Genomic DNA, 19,453 nt, shown 5'->3' with positions numbered 1-19,453 from the left:
GGGCAACCACCCATTCTTACCCGACCACGGGAGGGAGAATCACTCATATTATACATCGTAGTAGGAAATCGGGTAATAGCCTCAACACTAGTCAGAGAGGATGAAAGTGGGCAACAACCCATCTACTTCATCAGCAAAGCTCTACAAGGGGCAAAGCTCTACAAGGGGCCGAGCTAAACTATCAAAGGATAGAAAAGTTTGCCTACGCTCTCATACTCACTTCTTGACGACTTCACCCATACTTTCAAGCACCCACTATCAAGGTTCGGACTAGCCAGCCCATAAAAGGCATCCTACAGAAGACAGACTTAGCTGGAAGAATCCTGCAGTGGGCAGTCGAGTTGTCCAAATTCGATTTTCAATATGAAGCTCGGACAACCATCAAATCACAGTATCTGGCCGACTTCATTGCTAAGTACACTGATACCCCGGGAACTCCCACAAAATAGAATCTCTACATGGACGGTTCTTCAAACAAAACCAGGAGTGGCGCATGTGTGATAATAGAAAGCGATCAGGGAACTCAAATCGAACTCTCACTAAAGTTCGAATTCCCTGCTTCAAATAATCAAGCCGAATACGAGGCATTACTGGCTAGTTTGAGGCTAGCTAAGGAGGTAGGAGTTCAAAAGCTCACCATCTTTAGCGATTCACAAATAGTTACCTCACAAATAGAAGGGAATTACCAAGCTAAGGATCCCACCATGAAAAAGTATCTGGACAAGACCAGAGAACATCTCGGACAACTCGGGGAGTATGAGGTCCGACATATACCTCGGGAACAGAATGCTCGAGCTGATACACTATCAAAACTAGCTAGCACCAAACCAGGGGGCAATAATAGAAGCCTCATCCAGGAAACACTGCAAAGCAGATTAATCTCAGAGGAAGAAAAGGTCCTAACCATATCAGATCAGGATCAAGGGTGAATGACCCCCTTAATCAACTACCTCAAGACGGAGACACTCCCCACAGACAAAAAGAAGGCAAAAAGACTAGTAGGAGAAGCACAGCACTACACCATAGTAGGCAACTTCTTATATAGGAGAGGGATTTCAACACCCCTCCTAAAATGTGTACCGACCTCCAACACAAAGGAAGTTCTAGAAGAAGTGCACAGTGGTATGTGCGGCAACCATCTCGAGGCACGAGCTCTCTCCAAAAAGGTACTCCAAGCTGGATTCTTTTGGCCGACCTTACAAAAAGAAGCAACAGAGCTTGCCAAGATATGTTCACCATGTCAGAAGCATGCTAATTTCCACATCGCTCCACCAGAAGAACTCATCAGTGTAACGTCACCTAGGCTGTTTGCAAAGTGGGGGCTCGATCTCCTCGGACCCTTTCCCCAGGGGTCGGGACAAGTCAAGTTCCTCATTGTAGGGGTAGACTATTTCAGAAAATGGATTGAGGCAGAGCCCCTAGCTAATGCAACCGATCAAAGAAGTTGAAAATTTCTATACAGGAACATTATCACAAGGTTCGAGGTCCCTTACTCCATAACCACATATAATGTCACTCAATTCACTGATACAGGTTTCAGGAAATTGGTAGCTGACTTGAAAATAAAGTACCAATTCACATCCATAGAACACCCACAAGCCAACGAACAGGCAGAAGCTGCTAACAAAGTCATACTACCTGGGTTAAAACGGAGATTACAGGACGTAAAGGGAGCTTGGGCCGAAGAGCTACCACAAGTCCTATGGGTATTGACGAATGGATTTTTGATGGTATAGAATTTCACAAATGAATTCTCGTTGCAAGTATAGTTTCTAAACCAATCACTAATCCTTTCATACAAAAAGTTGTTTGTCACTAGTACAAACCCCTAAAATTTATAAACCGAAGTATTGGACCTCGGGTCGTCCTCCCTAGGAATTGCAATAAAGTGCCTTGTTATTGGTTATGAGTTATTTTGGGGTTTTGGATAGGAAGCATGAAAAGTAAATGGCAATGAAAATAAACTAACAACTATAAAAGGCTCTTGGCAAGGTATGAGAATTAGAAGTCCTATCCTAGTTATCCTTTTCAATTGTGATGAGACTTGTTCATTGCTACCACTTAGTTAACCCTCACTAATTAAAGGAAAGTCAAGTGGATGAATCGATTTGATTTCTCAAGTCCTAATCAACTCCTAAAGGAATGACTAGCTTTAGAGGCATTCAAATCAATTAGCAACTTCTAATTATCAATCAACAAAGGAATTAGATAACTCAAGTGTCACTAATTACTCTACCTAAGCCAAGAGGAACAAAATCTACACAAAAATCCCATCAAGCATTTCATCAAACACTTGGAAGGCACAAAAGAAAAGTATAGTCAATCACAACAAGAATGAATTCTAACTACAATTGAATGTAAAGAATTAACAACAACAATCAAGGAAATCACAATTATCATGAATTACCTCAAATTGCATTATTGAAAGAAAACCAAGGAACAACAATATATCCAAAACAAAATGAAGAATTACAATTATTAAAGCACACATCTAGAAAGAGGAAGAGGAGAAGATTAAGAATTGGTAAATGAAAAGTGAATCAAAGCATGAGTTAAACCTAGATCTAAGAAGGGAGATTAACCTAAACCTAATCCTAATCCTAGAGAGAAGAGAGAGCTTCTCTCTCTAGAAACTAATTACAAAGCTAAGCTAAAACTAATTGGTAACTAACATCTAAAGTATGAAAAATCCTAAGTGATGAATGATGATGCCTTCTCCTTAATCCTTCATCCTTTTATTCCTTTCCCTTAGCAATTTGGCGCCAAAATGGGCTCAGAAAACCTCTCAAATCGCCAGGCACGTGTTGCATTAATGAGGTCATGTGCCATCATCGGCGCGTGCGCGCATGGTACGCGTGCGCGTCCCTGGTCGATTCTGCAATGTGCGCGCGAGCGCCTTGTGCGCGTGCGCGTGCATGGCTGACTTTGCTTCTTTGACTTTTTTATGCTTCTCTCCACTTGTATGCTTCCTCCCTTGCTTCCTTTGATCCATGCCTAGTTTCAACCTGAGGTTACTAGCAAACACATCAAGGCATCGTATGGAATCAAACAGAAACTAGAATTCACCAAGATAAGGCTTAAAAAGCATGTTTTTACACTTAAGCACAATCATGGAAGAGATAACAAAACCATGCTAATTCTTAGGCTAAATGTGACAAAAGGTTATCAAAATGTTCTAAATTCAAGGCAAAACAAACCATCAAATTGGGATTTGTCAGGTATATCGAACAACTCCGCACTCCACCATAGAAGAATCACCCTTCCGACTTGCTTATGGAATGAAGGCAATGATCCCAGTGGAGATAGAGGAAGGATCCCCGAGAATGATCCTCTACAATGAAGAGGCCAACTCGTAAAATCAAAGGGAAGAGCTCGACCTACTTCCAGAAGTCTGAGAAAGAGCTCAGATTAGAGAAGAAGCATTAAAACGTCGAATGACTTCAAGGTATAATCAGATGGTAGTTCAGCGGAGCTTCGCTAACAACGATCTCATCCTAATTCGAAGTGACATCGGAGCAAGTCGATTAGTAGAAGGGAAGCTAGTAGCTAACTGGAAAGGACCTTACCGAGTTGTAGAGGTACTGGGAAAAGGCTACTACAAGGTGTCCGACCTCGAGGGACGGGAGCTACCAAGGTCATGGCATGCCTGTAACCTAAGAAGGTACTATAGTTAGAAAGTGATAAAGATCTTAGATCAAAGTGCACTCTTTTTCCTGAAAAGGTTTTTTAATGAGGCGCCAGATCAAGATCTACAAAACTGTCCTATTTAGAAGGGCAAGCACTCATATGTATATATTCTTGTCTATATGCCTATTTTCTACTTGAATAAAGTTTTTCAGATTCCCTAAAGATTTTTTCTACCAAGACGCATTAATCTGAGCGCAAAAATTTATCTCCCGATTATAAAAAGGTCGGCAAGGTGAAAGCAATAAAAACAGATTAATGCAAGAAGTTATAAAAAGTAATCCATAAAAAGCGACCTGACGAGGTTTGACTAAAAATGGACTACTAAAAATAACTTAGCTTGGACCGATAAGAGAAGTCGGACAACAAAAAACTTAGCTTGGACCGATAAGAGAAGTCGGACCAACGAAAACTTAGCTTGGACCGATAAGAGAAGTCGGACCAACGAAAAAATAGCTTGGACCGATAAGAGAATTCGGACAAAAAAAAAAACTTAGCTTGGACCGATAAGAGAAGTCGACCAACGGAAACTTAGCATGGACCGATAAGAGAAGTTGGACCAACGAAAACTTAGCTTGGACCGATAAGAGAAGTCGGACCAACGAAAAAATTGCTTGGACCGATCAGAGAAGTCGGACCAACAAAAAACTTAGCTTGGACCGATAGGAGAAGTCGGACCAACAAAAAACTTAGCTTGGACCGACAAGAGAAATTGGACCAACAAAAAAGGTCGGACCTAACTTAGCTTGGACTGACAAAAGAAGTCGGACCAACGAAAGGATCACTACGAAGTCTTGAAAAAAGGCACTACTTGAAGAACAAACACATAAAACGAAAAAGAAAAGCTAAAAAGTCGTCCAACTGCCTAAAAAGTTGGAACGTGACTGAAAAGCTTAGACAAAGAGGTCGCACAATCCAAAAAACAACCTGAGGCTCAAAAGACGTGTGCTAGAAGGGACATAGCTTTGCCCAAAAAGCTACAGCTCCACGACAAGGCTATCAAAATTGTTGAGACTAACTAAAAAGGTTCTACGAGAACACTAAAAAAAGTTGTCGGACAAGGTAGCCCCAAGGATCACCTCGCCTAAACAGAAGATAGATAAAGCAAGAACTGATAAAAAAGAGGTCGGACAGTAGAGTACCAATTCTCTATAAAAATTTGCAAAGGTTGCAAAAATATGATCAACATATCAAGGAAACATACCCAGCAAAATAAAACATTAAAAACTTAAAAGGCCACCCAATGGGCAGCCTCGGAGTTTAAAAATGTTTTGTTTTTCCAGAATAAGGTTGCATAGAGGCAACCAAAGTGTCAGAAACGTCACTTACATAAAACGATACAAAAAACAGAGTTTAAAAACCCACAAGTCGGGCTATACAAATAAACAAACAGATCACAAAGGGTTCAAAGCCTCCCCGATAGCAGCATCCGTGGCTGAATGAGGAGGAATAGTCTTCAAAGGAACGGCATCCACAGTTCCATCCTCCCAATCGAGAATTTGGAGATCAGGTTCAGATTCAGGATGATCAACCTCAGCCGAAGGAATTGAAGAAGTCGTGGCAGCAGAAGCTTTGGCTGGCAGTACAGGGGGAGGTCCGTCATCTTCATCGTCTGGAGCAGGCACAATCTTGCCGTCCTCCACTACATTATCTAAATTGAAGAGAGTCAGGTCGAGTTCAGGAGCAAGAACTTGGACCCGTGCCTTTAAATTTTCATAAGCACCCGTCACAGTATCTACCAGATGACCCTGGAGATCGGCGTAATCTGCTTGGGCAGAATCAAGCCTCTCTTTCAACTCCAACAGCTCAGCATAAGTGCAGGTGTAACTCTCCTTGTGTTTTTTCGCCATCTCCTCTGCCAAGTTTGTAGCTGCCTCAGCCTTGGTAGCTCGGGACTTCTCCTTCTCTAGATCCAACTCCAGCTTAATTACCCTGGCATCATGCTCATCCTTCAGCCCCTTGATCCTATCAAACTCCGACTTGGCATTTTCCATGAAAGCTTTAGTTGCATGGACCGGAGAACCCTGGACAGTACGGAACAAGGCTGCACCCATGTGGGCCATCCGAACACTGTTACTAGTAATAAAATCCAAGTGGCGAAGGATGGAAATATCATCCATGGGAAGTTGGCCATAGGGAGCAATCTGTTCATCAACAAATCCCACAGCATCAAAATCCTGGGCATCCAGGTTATAAGGACTAACAGTTTTTTGCCTTTTTGGAGGAGGACCAGCAGCAGTAGGGGAGGAGGCAGCACCAGAAGATGGTTGAACTGGGTCAAAGGGGACAATTCGGACCTGAAGAGTTGGAATAACCTTCCTCGGCCCAGAAGCACCCGATGTCGGTTTCTTTGGAGGCACTTGAGAAGACTCTCCCTCTGCAGTCTTGGCCGAGATATTTTGAGCAGCTGTTGCCTTCTTAGCCCTACGAAAATGTTTCATGGAGTCCGTAGATTTCACCATCTCTGCAAAGAAGGAACCAAGAAAACAAGTCACAAATAGAAAGAGGTAAAAATTTTATCAAAAAGTAAAATCATAGAAAAGAAGTCGGCCACTACCCAGTTCAGCACGAAGGAGGGAAGGATCTCGCAGAAACTTCTTCGTATCAAGATGAGGAGGCTCTCCCTAATTCTCCTCTAAAACACTCACAAAAGCCTGCTCGATCTCACTCAGACTCTCCCAGGGATACTTGACTACTGCCACATTCTCATGCCACGATAAAGGAAAAGTAGGTTCATTATTTTCATCTAAGAAAAAAGGCCGAGCTCCCTCAACAGCTCGGACCTTGAAGTAGTAGTTTCTGAAGTCGCAAAAGGACTCGTCATACATCGCGAACACTTTCTTTCCTTGAGTAGCTCAAAAATAAACCCAAGAGGCTTTCTTTTTAGCTACCCCAGATTTGGTCAACACAAAAAATGCAGAAAAAGAGTTTGGGTAGGTCGAACACCCAATTCTTGGCACAACAGTTGGAAAATTTTTATGAATTCCCACGAGTTCGGATGAAGCTGAGATGGGGCTACATTGCAGGACAACAACAGGTTAGTCTCAAAAGAAGAAAAAGGAATGGTGATACTCAGCTGACTAAAAAAGTAGTCATAAGCATAGAAAAAAAGCCGTTCTCCTCGACTTAAAGAAGGAAAGCAAACCCTCTCTTCAGGATTAGGGGACACCAGCTCATAGTTCTTTTCATCATCCCTATTGCTACAAATTCTACGAAATCTTCTAAGCTTCTCATAATACTCCGAATCGACCACCGTAACACACAATAGAACTATTAAATCCACCTATTCAGCCATACCAACAGGTACTCTCGAAGACATCTCGACGATATTCTTTCGTGAAGACATAGGCCAACTATCCCTACAGGAAGAAAAAGAAAAAGAAGGGTCACTACCAAGCAACTCGGACAATTAGGGAACAACCCGGACAATAACAAAGCAAGAAAACAAGTGTCAGATGTGGCAGCAAAAAGGGAAACCCCAGGACCTACACTAAAATCCAGGGGCACCCTTTGGAGGCAACAACGGGACTAAGAACTCAGGAAAAGGAGGACAACGCAAAGCCCTAAAACCACTCAAAAATGCAACCTAAGCACCATCATCATCATAGACCATGCCAAAAACATCAAAAAGCTACAAACTTTTTGAACAAACAAGTTCATCATCGAAGCTACAGCCTTTTCTACCAAATAGTTCAAACAAAAACTACATATAAAAATAGACAGGAACAGAGGCAAAGCAAAAACTCTACGGAAAGCAAGATTACCAAAAAAGAACGCATTTTTCTCAAATAAGAGCAAGTAAAGGGAATCACAGCATTGATCGAAAACAAAGACATAATCTTCCTGTGAAAGGATCAAGCTTCTCAAAGACAAACTCAGTAAAAATTAAAACTTTGCAAACACGCAATAGTGAAGACATACATAAAGATGATTATCGAAACCTAAAAAGGAAGGAGAATACCAACCTGTAGAGGAAAAGGAAAACAAGCGCGAGTGAAGGCTCAGATAGAAGCTATGATCGAATCTACGCCAACCAAATGCTCTCAAGATAGAAGGCTTGGGGGCGTGATTACAAAAAGAAGTAAGAAGAACGAAGCGCCAGGCAAACAATAAGCAAAGGGCAAAGAGAAAGGAGAAAAAGAAACTGAAAAGCCTTTTGAAATTCAAAATGGGATGTAAAAGAGGGAAAGAAGGAACGGCAAGAGGAATTAATAAGTATTAAATCCTCGCACGTTTCCAAGGAAATGAAAACGCACGCTACAAATAAGGGAAAGAAACGCACCGCATTTTAAAGCAAGAAAGGCTAACCTAACAGGAGTTCTACAAGAGATCAACAAAGGGCCAAATGCTCGAGCATGGCTTCCCCCAAAAGGGGTCGAAGTCTAAAAAATACAACCTCAAAGGAAAGACCAAGCTCGAGCAGGGGCACTTTTCTTACCCTGGGTCGAGCTATGCGACCCAAGCTGATTGAAGACAAAGCAACCGACCTCCTCAGGTCAGGTCCACCGACCTCTTCTCTGAAGAGTTCGGCCACATCGCCATAAGATCCTCAAGTACGCCAAAACAAAGAGACACAGCCCAATCTAAAGACAGCCAAAGCCTAGAAAGTTAAAGGCGGCTCCCCTAAAAGATAAGATGACTTCACTCAAAGATAAGATAAGATAACTAACTTATCTTATCTAAAAAGTTCACTCGCCACTATAAATACACTGGAGCACCCAGGTATAACTCATACTCTGATTCTACACAAAAACCTGCTTAAAGCCCATGCTAACTTAAGCATGGGAGTCTCTTGCAGGTACCACCACCCTCCGGTGATCAAGGATCAGCAACTCCACCAAGTCAAACAAGTCGGACACGACAGCTCCGGCCACCATAGTAGATCTCGTCCGAGATCGACCTTCAGTTTCAGGTAACCCTCGGAACAGCTAGGAATAGTGGTTCAATTAGTGTGCGACACATACATGATTTTCAATCACTCTAATTTTGAATAAGTGACATATAATTCGGATTAGAACAACTTTTGAAAATTATGTTTTCTTTTAAGATTTAACTCGACAGGACTAACTTGAATACCTGACATATAGCTCGATCTAAGGACTACTTTTAAATCTTATTTGATTTTTTTTATGCTTAATCTGTTGATTAATTAAAGTGATGCCTAATTGATGCTTGAGAAATTGAGGAACCAAGAAATTGAAAATCAGTTACTAAAATTTTTGTCGTGAATGATCTTTGCAAACTTCAAGATAAATAAACAAGATTGGTTATCTTAAGAGCATAAACATCTCTAAAGCCCGTGACTCTCATAATCACTGTTTTCCCTCATCATTCAAGACTCACTGTCCATGGCATCCTAGAATTCAACATTCAAGATTCTCAAGCCTCTCGACAAGATACCCTCTTGCCCTCTCTGATCTGATCATCAATCATAACCAGGTTTTATTAATCTAATTAGGCTTTTTAATTAGATATTTGGTTGTTCAATTCTTTAATCCTCATGGAAAAGATATCCACTTACCGTGGTATTACTTGTGTGATCTGGTGTACTTGCTAGTATTCGTGAGTTTCAAATTTCGCTCATCAATGTACGCAGGAGATCTCCAATGTGATTAAGTCCATGTACGACAACATATGGATGAGCTACACGAAGATTCCTGTTGAGACCAGAGAGTGATGGTTTCAGAAGTGGGTGGTAAGAACCCAATGTTATTGAATTAACTGTATTTTATTTCGACTAATTAATGTTGTTGAATTACTTTGTACAGGAGAAATTTATATGGGATTAGGAACATGATATCTTGATCAGGAAGATTTATGACCACCGGATAGTTAGGTGAGTTCAGTAGATGATGCAGGATGTTCATCAGGGGGCATGACCACCTTAAGATTTGTCTCCGTCCAGATCTTAAGAAGGAAATGACATCCATTTTAGTACTGATGAGGGGTTCAAGCGTTGTTGTCTGACGAATAGACCTAATAGGGCTTCACCAAAGTCGTCGAAGTATATTGGTGGGTCAACGACTTTCATGAAGACAAAGAGTAAGCTGATATGTAGTTTATTTACTAATCTTTGTTAATTATTACTTGAATTACTTGTTACTTGATTTATTTTATTAGTTGATTTCAATATGTGTAGTCTAAGTCATTGGATCGTGAGGTGACATTAGTGGAGACCTTCAAATATACCTATACGTTGAAGGCCAACAAAGAGAGATTTGGTGATGACCAGTTTGCGGCTCATTATGTGAGTTTTAATTAATTCTAACTTTGCAATTTGTTTGGTTTAAAGTCAATTAACTATCATCCTAGTCACAACGTGTGTTACACAGGAAGACTATACGCAGAGATTGGAGGCCGTGACCCAGCAATATTAACCGCCTAGTGGGGATGACCCCAGCTCCGATGCCTCAGTGGTAGATCCTGATAGGGTTTGGCACGAGGCTGCCTTTGAGCCCTACAAGAATTGCGTCTTTGGGTTGGGGTTGTTTTTCGTCCGCGGCCTCCGCACCTTCTCATTGGTGGCTTCATCTGCCTCTGCCTTTGCTACCAGCCCTGCCGATTCCAAGGAAGTTGTCGACTTGAGGGAGGAGGTGCAAAAGCTCATACAAGAGCTTTACCAACAAGCTCAATAGTCTGAGCATAGGTAAAACGAGCTTCTTGAATGCGTGGGAGACACCGTTGCAGTCAGCTCAGAGCTGACGGAGAAGCTGAAGTGGCTAGAACGTTAGCAAGAGCAGATGGAGGTGTACAATGAGTAGATGTGCCTAGAGGCAGCGGCACTATTGGTACCAGTGGCAACGCTGCTGGTGGGCACAGACATCAACACCTACTCCGTCGTCTCAGTAGGGGGAAGAAAACGACGACGACGATTACTGGGATCCGTAGGGTTTAGGGATTTAATTTATTTTATGTCTATTTTATTGTATTCTACTTCTTTGACTTTTATTATATTCAGACCATTGATATTTAATAAAATCATTGGTTGATTTCTAGTAATTTTGAATTTGTGCCCTAATTTTGTAAACAAAAATTTTAATTTGACTATTAATTGTAAAAAAAATACCGTGGGATTTACTCGCAGAATAATCCGACGGTAATTGACCGCCACAAAACATAAGATGCACCATATTTATCATCGAAAAATCCGACACAAAATTTACCAGTAATTTGTGTCGGATGAAATAATCCGCCGGTAAAATTTTTTTGACGCAATTTATACTGTCAAATTCAATCCGATGATAAATTCGACAATAAACTATAAATCTGCCTGTAATTCTGACAGTACTCAGTATTTTTCTTGCAGTGAATCGACTCACCCTTTCTCGCTTTCTCTAATTCATCGACCGCTTCTGTCTTCTTTGAAGAATTCCCAGGTCACCCCATTCACCAACGATTTAAGGAGGTAGAAGAGTCCACCAACGAGGTTCTCCACATCCCGTGCAAGGTTCTCCATGCACAAGGATTTTTTTTTCTTCACGGGCCATGCAAGGTGATGGGTTAAAAACAGATTTCCAACACCTAAAATTCACCGGCAAGTGTACCGGGTCGCATCAAGTAGTAATTACTCACATGAGTGAGGTCGATCCCACATGGATTGAAGGATTGAGCAATTTTAGTTAGGTGGTTGATTTAGTTAAGCAAACAAGTGATGATTTGAGTGAATTGTAGCCAACAGAATGTAAATAACAAGGAATTTAAATTGCAGAAAGTAAAATTGCAGAAACTTAAAGTACAAGAAAGTAAAATAGCTAAAGCTTAAATTGTAGGAAATGTAAATGGATGAAGCTTAAAGGGCAAGAAATATAAATTGCTTGAATAATAAAGGGGTATGGGATGCTGGAATTTAGAATTTAATAACAGAAAGTAAAGAAGATGAATTAAGTGCAATAGATCTAAACAGAGATTAAATTGCAATGAAGAACAACACAGAAAGAAAATTCAACTCAATTGCAAGAGCTAGGAAAGAAATCCAAGAGCTCAGATGCTCAATGAGACTAGAAAACAGGTCTAGATCAAAGTTCCTTCCTTGATTCAGCAAAGAACACTTTGCAAAAGGGAAGAAAATTTAAAAACAGTAAAGAAGATTTAGATCTAATTCTTAGATCAATTGAGAGGAAGAGTGGAAGGCAATTTTCAGAATTTGAATCAATGAAACTCTTTCCAATCTCAATTCAAGATCCAAAGAAAGACAACATAAGTAACAGAAGCAATGAAAATGAAATCAGAAAGCTAGATTCAAATCACAATTCCTTAGAATTATGTAGAAGAGAACAAAGATGAATTGTAGATCAAGGAGTGAAACAGAATTCCTTCAATCTCTATCCACAATTCAAAAACAGAAAGCAAGAAATGCAAAAGTGAGAACAAGGAGGAGAGAACTCAGCTCTCAATCCCAATTCCTAATTCAAAGCTCAAAATCAATATTCAAAAATAAGCCAAAAGTAAAAGTTAACAAAAGGTAAAAGTGAGCAAAAGGGTATTCTCTAAATCAAACTAAGTCCTATTTATACACTTTCTATTTTTGATTTTTAGAATTTGGAATGGGCTTTTCATTTGGTGAAGAATTGGATCCATGTTGGCCTTTGATTTAAAATTGACTCCCCTGGTACAGCTCCAGTGGAGCGTTCAGTTAACTAAATTAATTGAGCGCTCCAAGTCTTGGTCCCAAGCTCATTTCCCTTATGTGACAAAACAATCAGCATAGCGCTCAGTTAAGTAATTCTAACTTAACGCTACAAGTCTTGGGCTAGGCTCTTCCATTTTTTTTGCATGCCAAGTTTCCTTGTGTGTGCTTTCATAGAGCTCAGTGAAAAACACCTAACTGAGCTCCCCTTTGATTTGGAGGGAGTCTTCTCTTCGAACCTTGGATGAAGCAATTTATGTGCCACTTTTTATTTCAAAGAGTAGCGCTCAGTGAAGAATAAGTAACTGAGCGCCTATTGTTTTTGCACAAGGAGGCTCCAAGTTCGAGCCTTATTGAGTGCATCTTGAGGCTATTTTCCTTGAAGACTAATAGCGTTCCTTCCTTGCAAGTGGGGAGCTCCAAGTTCGATTCTTGGTGGATGCACTTTGGTGCCAATTTCCTTGTGAAGCAATGCAAGCAATATAAGGTAGTGTTCAGTTAAGTAAAGCAATTGAGCGCCCTTGCCTCCTTGGAGTAGCGCATTCTTGTCATCTCTCAAAGTTAACTGAGCGCTAGTGAGCCTTGCTCCCTTGGTTGATGCGGCACGCTTTAGTTTCCTTGGGTCACGCTTTCCAAAGCGTGGCCTAAGGTCCAAAGTGTGCTTTAAATTCAAAAGCGTGCTGAAAATTCCTTTTTTCACCATTTCCTCACCTACAAGTAATCACATTAACCAATCAAAGAATCACCAAATTCACAAGGTTTATAAATTATTCAAAAACCAACTAATTTTAGCTTAAACCTCATGATTTAGTGTCAAATAAAGGATGGTTGATTGATTTAACAAAACCATGTAAAACAACTCCAAATTACTTACTTCTAATGCAAGAAAATGCATAAATCCTAATTAAATAAGTGAAAAATGCTTGAAAAGCTAGCATAAGATGACTTGTCATCACAACACCAAACTTAAACCTTGCTTGTCCCCAAGCAAGAAAAGAATTATGCTCAAAGGTTCTTTCAATTAGAATGGATTGAAGAATAACTTGTAATATCCTATGAGTGAAGTGATTAAGTGACAGTGGGGTGAACTCTAAATTATATGCTCATGCAAGGGCTTTAGTGCTTACTAGTCCTTACATCTTGGAAGTCTTAGGTCCTAGGAATTTCATCCAAATGATATCGTGGAGATCTCTATATAGGTAATCACCTTAAAGCAGCTTATATTTTCTGTGTTTTGGCCTTGACTCTAAGTGTCATGTCTCAAAGCGGCTCTTTAGATAAGCTTTCAAAATATACTCCTAAACCAGTTGGTTTTAAGGTATTAGGTGTTAAAGCACCCTTAAGGATTTACTTGCTCAAGCCTCTCTCTTTGACACAATTCGACCACAAGCATTTACTAGGATAACAACTCTTTGAGTTCTTGTTTCTTTCTTCTTTTCTGCCTAGTAAATGATGCTCAGAGCCTTGGGCCATGTTCTTTTGTTTTTGTGTTTCCTTTATTTTCTTTTGTTTGCTGCTTCTTGGATCAATAAATATTTGAGAATCTCCACACTACTTCTTTGAATTCTATATCCTGCCTATAAGCTCCCATGCAAGTTTTCATAAGCATGCAACCTCAATAGATAATTATACAACTAGAACCACCACTTCTCCTAATCTTTTGTTTGCCTAAAAAAAATTTTTTTTTATTCCTCACTCCTTCTTTTCAAAGAATTGTCCTTTGATGCCTTTTTGAAATATTGAGTGCAATCAAGTTTGAAGAGTATAGTGTTGTGAATAATCAAGCATCTCAATTATGGAATTACAGAGAAACTATACTAGACAGACAGACAGACAGGGGTACAATATCACTTTCAATCATAGCAGTGTTTGATGCAAAATAATCACTTAAAAATACAACCTTTTGGAATTTACTTGCTTTACTCCTCATCATCATCATTGTTGGTCTTCACATTCCTCTTTACCTTTTTGGTTGATGATGCTTAATCCTTCCAAAAACTTGGATAAACCTCTACAATGATATTGAAAGTTGCTTGTTCCCCAAGCACTTGAAAAATGGTTAGCATGCATGAATTATTTGTGGGCTTTTGAACTTACTTTGGTGTGTGAATACCAAACTTAGTCCCTTGCCAATGTTTCTTATGCATTAAGTCAACCATATGTGAAGCCTTTTGTCCCTGCTAAAGGTAATATATCTAAAAACTAGAAAGCAGACAATGGTTCAATGGTTTATCTGATTGCTTGGAGCTAGCAACTCTTTATGCAGGAGCTGAGAATGTGTTTTCAAATAAGATTTTGGTGGAACACCAAACTTAACATCCTTCACTCTTCCTCAAATTGTTTTGGTGTGAAACACCAAACTTAGCTCTTTAAAATACAGATAAAGCCACTCAACCTTTTTATTGAAATATCTATGAAAAGAAAACTCCCTCAAGTTGGGTTGCCTCCCAACAAGCGCTTCTTTATTGTCACTAGCTTGACATCCCTCATTCTTTGATCATGGAAGCTGAAAATCATGTTGCCTTAGATTTTCTCTTCTCACTGTGAGCTTCCTTTCCTCTATCTCTTCTTGTGGAACTTCTTTGTGGTGTTTTTCCTAGATAATGGCTTCTTTTTTCACAGTCTTCTCACTTTCCTCTATGATTACTTTCCACTTCTCCCACTTTGCAGCTTTTTCATTGTCTTTTGGATTGTCTTCAGTGGCTCTGGAGAAGGTATTTGCCATCTTCTCACTCAGTTCTGAAATGTATTTATCCACTTGCCCCAGTTTTCCTTCAAGGTTTCTGAGTGCTGCTTCTTGGCGTTTGCTTGCCAAGGTGTGATCATTCATGAGCTTCTCTATTATTTTCTCTAGGTTAGAGATTCCTTGAGAGCACTGAATTGGTCATGGTTGTGTGAACTGAGATGGTTGATGAAAGTTGTTTTGGGAAAATTGTGAAGTGTAAGGGGGTTGGAGGTTTGTGTGTTATGGTGGTGTGTACTGGGTGTTGTTAGCAAGGTTGTGGTTGTGTTTGTTTGTGATGTTGGGGCTATTATGATTGAAGTTCCTTGGTCCTTGATTTTGGTGCTCATAGTTGGTTGCTCCAAAACCTTTTTCAGATTGATTCCATCCATGTGAGATTTGAGGTTGGCTTTGTACATTTTCCACAGCAATTTGCAGCTCATTGATTTTCCTGACCATCAGCTCCATTTGTTGCTGAAGTTGTTGGTGCATCTGCTTGTTTTGGGTCATGATTGTATTTACTCCTTCAAGTTCTATTACTCCATTCTTTTGTGGGAATAATTGCACTTCTGCTTTTAGCTTGCTGATTTTCTGGGGTGGGTCATCGTTGGCCACTCCCTCTAGTGAATTAGAGGGATTCTCTTCCATTTCTTGCTTCTCTTCTCAATATTCAAAGTATCTCAAGATCAAAGGGTGTGAAGTCATGGCTTCTTCTTCCTAGCATAGATTCAAAAACACAAACAGAGCACTCTATTGCTTGAGTGCAATTAGGATTAGTAGAGATAAAATCTCGAACAGTTAGTGTGCTTATTTAAAAAAAAAAAAGAAAAAGTGCTTAATCTAGGCCACCACCTTACTTAATCATTGTCAATCTAATCAATTCCTGGTAACGGCACCAAAAACTTGATGGGCTGAAAACGGATTTCCAACACCTAAAATTCACCGGCAAGTGTACCGGGTCGCATCAAGTAGTAATTACTCACATGAGTGAGGTCGATCCCACATGGATTGAAGGATTGAGCAATTTTAGTTAGGTGGTTAATTTAGTTAAGCAAACAAGTGATGATTTGAGTGAATTGTAGCCAACAGAATGTAAATAACAAGGAATTTAAATTGCAGAAAGTAAAATTGCAGAAACTTAAAGTACAAGAAAGTAAAATAGCTAAAGCTTAAATTGTAGGAAATGTAAATGGATGAAGCTTAAAGGGCAAGAAATATAAATTGCTTGAATAATAAAGGGGTATGGGATGCTGGAATTTAGAATTTAATAACAGAAAGTAAAGAAGATGAATTAAGTGCAATAGATCTAAACAGAGATTAAATTGCAATGAAGAACAACACAGAAAGAAAATTCAACTCAATTGCAAGAGCTAAGAAAGAAATCCAAGAGCTCAGATGCTCAATGAGACTAGAAAACAGGTCTAGATCAAAGTTCCTTCCTTGATTCAGCAAAGAACACTTTGCAAAAGGGAAGAAAATTTAAAAACAGTAAAGAAGATTTAGATCCAATTCTTAGATCAATTGAGAGGAAGAGTGGAAGGCGATTTTCAGAATTTGAATCAATGAAACTCTTTCCAATCTCAATTCAAGATCCAAAGAAAGACAACATAAGTAACAGAAGCAATGAAAATGAAATCAGAAAGCTAGATTCAAATCACAATTCCTTAGAATTATGTAGAAGAGAACAAAGATGAATTGTAGATCAAGGAGTGAAACAGAATTCCTTCAATCTCTATCCACAATTCAAAAACAGAAAGCAAGAAATGCAAAAGTGAGAACAAGGAGGAGAGAACTCAGCTCTCAATCCCAATTCCTAATTCAAAGCTCAAAATCAATATTCAAAAATAAGCCAAAAGTAAAAGTTAACAAAAGGTAAAAGTGAGCAAAAGGGTATTCTCTAAATCAAACTAAGTCCTATTTATACACTTTCTATTTTTGATTTTTAGAATTTGGAATAGGCTTTTCATTTGGTGAAGAATTGGATCCATGTTGGCCTTTGATTTAAAATTGACTCCCCTGGTACAGCTCCAGTGGAGCGTTCAGTTAACTAAATTAATTGAGCGCTCCAAGTCTTGGTCCGAAGCTCATTTCCCTTACGTGACAAAACAATCAGCATAGCACTCACTTAAGTAATTCTAACTTAACGCTACAAGGCTTGGGCCAGGCTCTTCCATTTTTTTTGCATGCCAAGTTTCCTTGTGTGTGCTTTCATAGAGCTCAGTGAAAAATACCTAACTGAGCGCCCCTTTGATTTGGAGGGAGTCTTCTCTTCGAACCTTGGATGAAGCAATTTATGTGCCACTTTTTATTTCAAAGAGTAGCGCTCAGTGAAGAATAAGTAACTGAGCGCCAATTATTTTTGCACAAGGAGGCTCCAAGTTCGAGCCTTGTTGAGTGCATCTTGAGGCTATTTTCCTTGAAGACTAATAGCGCTCCTTCCTTGCAAGTGGGGAACTCCAAGTTCGATTCTTGGTGGATGCACTTTGGTGCCAATTTCCTTGTGAAGCAATGCAAGCAATATAAGGTAGCGCTCAGTTAAGTAAAGCAATTGAGCGCCCTTGCCTCCTTGGAGTAGCACCTTCTTGTCATCCCTCAAAGTTAACTGAGCGCTAGTGAGCTTTGCTCCCTTGTTTGATGCGCCACGCTTTAGTTTCCTTGGGTCACGCTTTCCAAAGCGTGGCCTAAGGTCCAAAGTGTGCTTTAACTTCAAAAGCGTGCTAAAAATTCCTTTTTTCACCATTTCCTCACCTACAATTAATCACATTAACCAATCAAAGAATCACCAAATTCACAAGGTTCATGAATTATTCAAAAACCAACTAATTTTAGCTTAAACCTCATGATTTAGTGTCAAATAAAGGATGGTTGATTGATTTAACAAAACCATGCAAAACAACTCCAAATTACTTACTTCTAATGCAAGAAAGTGCATAAATCCTAATGAAATAAGTGAAAAATGCTTGAAAAGCTAGCATAAGATGACTTGTCATCATAACACCAAACTTAAACCTTGCTTGTCCCTGATAAACCCCGATTTTTTGGTTTATCTTGTGCTTATTTTGGGGGATTTTATCAATATTTCTCGCACTTATTCGCAAGAAATGCATGGTTTTGTGTTCACTTCCCAATATTGCTCCATGATGGAAAACATGCTTATTTTGTCTTAAAATTGCCATATTTTAATCCTCTTCTATTGCCATTCGATGCTGTGATGTATTTGTTGAGTAATTTCAGGAATTATAGGGTAAGAATGACTTAGAAGAGAGGGAGAAAGCATGTACAAAGAGGGAGGAACATGAAGAATTGAAATCTTGGGAAAAGCAGCATCGGCGCGCCCGCGCACTCCACGCGGACGCGTGGATGGGATTGGCTGGAAGCGGTGCGCAAGGATGGACGCATCCGCACGGATCAGAAGATTCTTATCGACGCGCACGTGCACTTGGCGCGCACGCGTGGATCGGAAAAGCAATCGGCGCGCACGCACGCATGGCGCGCACGCGTGGGAAGCTGTACGTGACCTCATTAAAGGAAATTGTGTCTGGCGATTTCTGAGGCTAATCAGGTCCAATTTCAAGCTGTTTCTGCTTGGAAAAGACCCAAGGATGCTAGGGGGAAAGGGGAGATCAATCATTTTTACACTAAGACATAATTTTAGCTATTTTTTGGTTGTTTGGTTATTCTAGAGAGAGAAACCCTTGTTCCTCTCTAGATCTAGTTTTAATTTGATCTTCCCTTACTGATTTATGAATTGGATCTTGTTAATTACTAGTTTTAATTGTTCAATTTGAATTCCTTGTTACAATTTTGCTTATATCTAGTGATAGTTTTATGAATTCTTGTCAATTGTCATTTTATACCCATTTCATGAATGTTGTGAATCTTGACTTGTTGATGTTACATTGATGATTTCTATGTTTAATCTTGTTGTTTGGATGATTGTATGTTGATAATTGTTAGTGGGTACTTGTAGATTTCAATTTAATTGCTATTTTGAACATGTCTTTTGTTAATGCTTACCAAGTGTTCGATGAATTGTTTACTTTGATTATGGAGTAGTCTTATTTACTCTTGGCCTTGGTCAAGGGAATTGGATAAACTTGAGTTATTGGGTCTAATGGATTTGATGATTTGGGAGCCCTTGGTGGTCAATTTGATACTCATTGATGCCAACCCACTACTAATCCAATTAGTAGGTAGGTTGGGACTTATGGGTTGATGTGATCAAAGCCATTTGACGTACTTCAAGTCTAGGAGTAGATATCACGTACTTAAGACTTTGAGGGTAGACTTAATGAGCTTGGTTCCTCATAATTGTCAAGATACGGTTGTTAGACAAGGATCGTGACCCAATTCCCATGCCTAGCCAAGAGTTGCTTTTATTATTCATATTTGAAAACCAATTTTCCCAAATTATTTGCTTT

This window comes from Arachis hypogaea, chromosome 13 (genome assembly GCF_003086295.3).
Source record: "Arachis hypogaea cultivar Tifrunner chromosome 13, arahy.Tifrunner.gnm2.J5K5, whole genome shotgun sequence".
Classification (NCBI taxonomy): domain Eukaryota; kingdom Viridiplantae; phylum Streptophyta; class Magnoliopsida; order Fabales; family Fabaceae; genus Arachis; species Arachis hypogaea.
Note: the sequence above shows the minus strand (reverse complement) of the source record.